Below are 5,436 nucleotides of genomic sequence, written 5' to 3'. Positions count from 1 at the left end.
CTGGTGACATGACAGATGCACTGAATGTTCCAACTTAAGTATTATACAAGGTATCTGTGGTGTTATGATATATATATATATATATATATATTTGTATATACATATACACAAAAATATATATATTTTTTCATCCATAGTTTCTGGCTCATAACTCCCATGGTCCTTGTTATAATGTTGGGGTGCTTTAGGCCTTAGGAGACAGAATCTCTCTCTCTGACCTTCTCCTGTCCCCTTTTCACCTGCCTAAGGTGGGATTCTAATCCAGCTGTAGGTCAAAAAATCCTCATTCCAGAAAGGGTCCTTCTCCATAACCTGGAAGAAGGAATGCTACACAGAGAGGCCAGGGAGAATCTGAACAGGCAGGCCTTGCTGGGTTTAAACCATGTTGTTTTTGTCTAATTACATTTCTACGTGGTTGTCAATCATGCCTATGTCATGAAGCCTCCATAAAAACCCAAGGGGACTGGGCTCAGGGAGCTGAGTAGCTGAACACAAGGAGGCTTTTGGAAGGTGGTGCGCACAAGGAGGGTGCCCCTTTCCCTATACCTCGCTCTCTGCATCTCTTCATCTGTATCCTTTGTAATATCCTTTATAATAAGTCGGTAAATGTGTTTCCCTGAGTTCTGTGAGCCACTCCAGCAAATTAACCAAACCCAAAGAGGGAAGGGATCATGGTAACCCCAACTTGAAGCTGATCGGTCAGAAGCTCCAGAGGCTCGGACCTGTGACTGGTGTCTGGGGCGGGGGCAGTCTTGGGGACTGAGCCCTCACCCTGTAGGATCAGACACTATCTCCGGGTAGATAGTATAGGGATTGAATTAGAGGACACCCAGCTGGTGTCCCCTGCTTGGTGTGTGGGGAAAACCCCACCTTAGGCCACAGAAGTCCTCTTCTGTGTGGATTGCTGTGGAGTTTACAGGAAAGCATGGTTTGGGGACTGTTTTTCCAAAGCAGTATCCATGTAACAAAAACATTTATACCCCCTTCATGTTTTGAAATAAAAATAATTTAAAAAACAGAAAACTAATTAGTATCATTAGGTGGGGTAATTACTTGTTTCCCTTTTGGAAGGATAGATTAGAACATGATAACTGGAGTTTGCATGATACATGATTAATGTCTCTGTGTAATTAAAAAAATAGATATTGCTGTTGGGATAATTTTCTCTGTTTTTTCTTTCCAGACAGGGAATGTTAAGGATTAGCCTACAGATTTGTATGAATGGCAAAAGGTGGCTCTGGATGTGTATAACTGCTTTTATAAATAGTCCAAGTTCCTTCTTTGAAACCTAAATGATTTGCATTTAGTTGGAAAATCATTTGTTCCATTCTTGATAATTAAAATGAAAGGTCACATATTCTTGATTAAACAAAGAAAAAAATTCTTAGTACAGAGGAAGTTAGTACCAAGAAAATATTTTGTTCTGCAATAAAGCCAAGTTTTCCCAGAACTAGAGAATGAAAGATCCTTCAACCAAAAAACTAAATATCAAACTGCTGATATGTAGCCCCAAATCTAGGCAGCTGAATAGAAGTAGACTCTTAGAAACACAATGGTAGCTTCCTGCTGGTGGTTTCTCAAACTCTTCATTGGCTCATCTTATATGCCAAAATTTAAGCTCTCCTGGTTTTTCCTTTCCTAACAACACCAGACCAAGCAACCAAAATACTTTGTTGCTGTTGGTGGGAATGTAAATTGATAAAGCCACTATAGAAAAAAGTGTGGAGATTCCTTAAAAAAACTAAAAATAGATCTGTATGATCTAGCAATCTCACTGCAGCGTGTATATTCAAAAGAAAAGAAATCAGTACGTTGAAGAAATAACTGCAGTCCTAATTTTATTGCAGCATTATTCACAATAGCCAATATATGGAAGCAACCTATGTTTTCATCAATGAATGGATAAAGAGAATGTAGTATATATACACAATGAAATATTCATTCACAAAAATGAATGGAATCTTGTTATTTGCAGCAACACAGATGATCCTGGAGGACATGATGTTAACTGAAATAATTCAGGCACTAGAAGACAAATATCACATTTTTAAATTAGCAGGTCCTTCTGGCGCCAAAGCCATTTCCTTTCAGCACTTTATTCTGTAACCACACCCTCAGCCAATAAACAAATCTGAAAGATGTGGGTGCCCATTCCGTAGTCTTGTGCATGATGAATACTCTGCGTTTTCAACAAAGAGTGGGGATTAAGCAGAGAGAAATGAAAGGTGAAAGGGGATTGAGAATGAGTAACAGAGGAGAAAGTAGAGAGGGGTAGAGAAGGCGGAAACTGGGAAGTGTGTCACTATAGCTTTTACAAGCCATAAGTAAGCCTGGCCATCCCTGAGCAAAAATACACACACACACACACACACACACTCCCCTCTACTTGACTTGGCTTTGTACTTTTGTATATGGCTAAAAGCAGAGTATCGTAAGAGAGAAAAATTTAAAAGAAAATAACAGGCTATTTTGTCGTATAGTTTGTAAGGTTTATCGTTTCACTAAAAAAAAAAAATCTTTCACTTGATTAACAAATTTTATGTTTCATCTTGAATTAAGGTGTTTTCCCTAATTATGAAAGAAACCACAGATGGATTAGTACTCCTAAAAATAATACATTTTTAGCAACATTTTATCACCCAATGTCTTATGCAAACATTTATTGAATGAATCAGTGAGCTCAAGCTGAGTAATGCTAATATAAACACACATGTACAGATATAAGCATCTTTTCTGTGATGGCTCTTGGGCAGATATTAGCTTCAAACTGCAGTCTCCAAACTTTGCTGTACATTCGTCATCTGGGAAAATCCTAACTCGCAGGTCACACCCTGTACCAATTAATTCACAATGTCTGAAAGTTGCAAAGAGAAATCTGTATTTCTTAAAGGTTCTCAGGCAATTCCAATGTGCAGCAAAGTTTGAGAACTACTGTTTTAGTAAGTTTTTAATGTGTTATTGGGGAAATCTGAAGGATAATTAGTCAAAATAAGAAAATATATTTGTTTGGATATATAAGGCTCAGATTTCCAAAGGAATAAGATCACATATTTTAAGAAACCGGTCTTATATCAACACGCATTTGTTATGTGTGTGAAGGTAATTCCAAAAGAATGAATCATTCAAAAACCCTCAGGTGTGCAATACAGCAGTTTGACTGACATGATTCTTGTTGGAGGTCCAACAGGAGAGTATCCCAAAAATCTTGTCATCCCAACTAAAGACAGGAGATGGAGAGTCATATAAGGAGGTAGAAGTCAACGGGGAAGTAACGGTGGAAGATTATGAAAATCAAGGCACAGGGAAAAAAGTAAAAGTTTTTTATATTCTTAGGAATTTAATAGCAGAATATCAGCAGACATGTTATGTTCTACACAGTCAACAGTCCCAAGGACATGACACTTATATAAGCAAAAAATGTAATATGAGGGGAGCATGCGGACTCATTACCTGATCATCTATTATTTTTAAATTCAAATTCTATTTTAAGTGACAACAGTTGTTTATATTTATCGGGTATTATGTAATGTTTTGATACAAATATACATTGTGGAATGATCAAACTGGGCTAATTAGCATATCCATCACCTCAAATACTTATTATTTCTGGCTAGTGAAGAATATTTAAAAGCCCCTCTTTTAGCTATTTTGAAATACACAAAACATTGTTATTAACTAAAGTATCACTGTCACAGTGCTGTGCAATAGATCATCAGAACTTATTCCTTCTATCAGATACAGCAATTTATATATGTTATCATGATTAACCCTGCCATCGATTCTATAAAGTGTGTATTAATGTCTTCCTTTCCAGATAAGAAATTGAGGCTCAAAAAGGTTAATTTCCTAAGATGGTAAAACTACCAGGATTCAAATTCAGAGGCATATCTGAATTTGGGATCCATATTTTTCTATTGCACAGAATTATAAACTATTGCTTTTCCTCTTCATCCTCTCTCTCCTCTTATGTCTCCTTGAGGGGGTCCACAACCTGTGCGCTCTGTAGCAATAGGCTGTGCCTTTAAGAGAGCAGGGTTCCATTATAATTACTGACTTGAACAAACCGGAACCAAAAACATCTGTCCATGAGAGCTGCGTAGTATAGCTGGGTGGAGACAAGAATGTTGAAGAGATTTGATCTCTTATGTTCAAGGAAAAGATTAGCAAAAAGCTTGCGCTGATTTGAATCAGTTCCAGTGGCTGGAGAAAATAAAAGTCTCTGACATCAGCATCTCCCAAGACCTAAAGCGGTTTAGACTTAGAATGTTCTTCCGGAAACTAGAGAAAATGTTTGTTCCCACATTTCCAGAAACGCTTAGGGAGGGAGAATGCAGTCTGCCCTAAGTGGTGCTGCCTTTGGGACCGAGTCCTCTTCTTGGACATTTTGAGGACTTCTGGCACCAAGGCTGAGGGTGGGTGGGGACATCCTGGTGGCCTGCAATGAAGAGCTGCCGTGACTCACTGCTGTGCCCTCTGCGGTTCTCCAGCTGCTCCTCCGACGTCCTTGACTTGCATCACTAGCTGTCCTCACCCAAGCGGTCTGAAGGTCTCACTCCACTTTCTTGGGATTGCAAAACCTTGTTTTGTTATAGAAAAAACAATCCCTATTTCAATGAGGCAAGTCCATTCTGCCACCACAGCTGCTATCAGCAAGTAGCTGGCACCCAGCTGTTAGTCAGGGTAGAGACCCCTGTTGTGTACCTGAGATGGGAGTGGAATTGCAGAAGCCGCTTCCTCACTTCAAAACTCTGTGATTTACACTATTGTGGTGGCCTTTGTTTCCATTCTGCTCTATGTTCCTATGGTCACATCTGTTCTTTACACCAACTCAACATGTTCTATGGCAGAAACTAGGATGCTGCTCTCTGGTGATAGCCTCTTCTCCCTCAACTCCCTTATTCACAGACCTCATTTTAAGCAATTTGAGATTTCTAGTCCCTCTGCAGCTGCCTTTTCTCCCCAGATGCCACCCCTCTCCTGCCTTAGGTGTGCAGGCCTTCTGCTTGCTGCATCGTTTTAGCCATTCCATTCTCCTGTCGGAATCTCCAACATTTCAGCTCCCTTTCCCTCCCTAAACATCCAGCCTGCAAGTACCGAACCTGGTTGCTGTCCAACTGTTTGCTTTCTCTCCTTTGTTAGCCACTTACTGAAACACACACACACACGTGATTGTGGACATTGGTATTATTATGATTGCTTGTATCCAATTTGAGCTGTATATTCACCACCACTTCATGATCCTCTGTGTGTGTGAGTGTGCGTGAATGTGTGCTCCTAATACACTTGCTCTCCCATTCCTTACCATTCCTGGTGATGGATGTTTCAGGTGCTCAATTCTTCCTTCAAGTTCTCTACACACTTGGTCTTTTGCATAACAACAACCATAGAGTCCATCAGACAGAAACTGTCTATCTCAGCTCCTGTCTCCTATACTCC

The 5,436-nt window shown here is 39.6% G+C and overlaps 1 non-coding gene across 1 annotated transcript; it reads left to right on the top strand.

Annotated features, from left to right (window-relative positions):
• Positions 1–1,033: 1,033 nt before the first annotated feature.
• Positions 1,034–1,153, top strand: LOC138376740 (U8 small nucleolar RNA). The gene has a single exon (XR_011231716.1). It is a non-coding gene; the product is annotated as a U8 small nucleolar RNA (small nucleolar RNA).
• Positions 1,154–5,436: the final 4,283 nt, after the last annotated feature.

The sequence above is a fragment of the Eulemur rufifrons genome, chromosome 28 (assembly GCF_041146395.1).
Source record: "Eulemur rufifrons isolate Redbay chromosome 28, OSU_ERuf_1, whole genome shotgun sequence".
Classification (NCBI taxonomy): Eukaryota; Metazoa; Chordata; class Mammalia; order Primates; family Lemuridae; genus Eulemur; species Eulemur rufifrons.
This window is presented reverse-complemented; position numbering and strand designations above follow the sequence as displayed.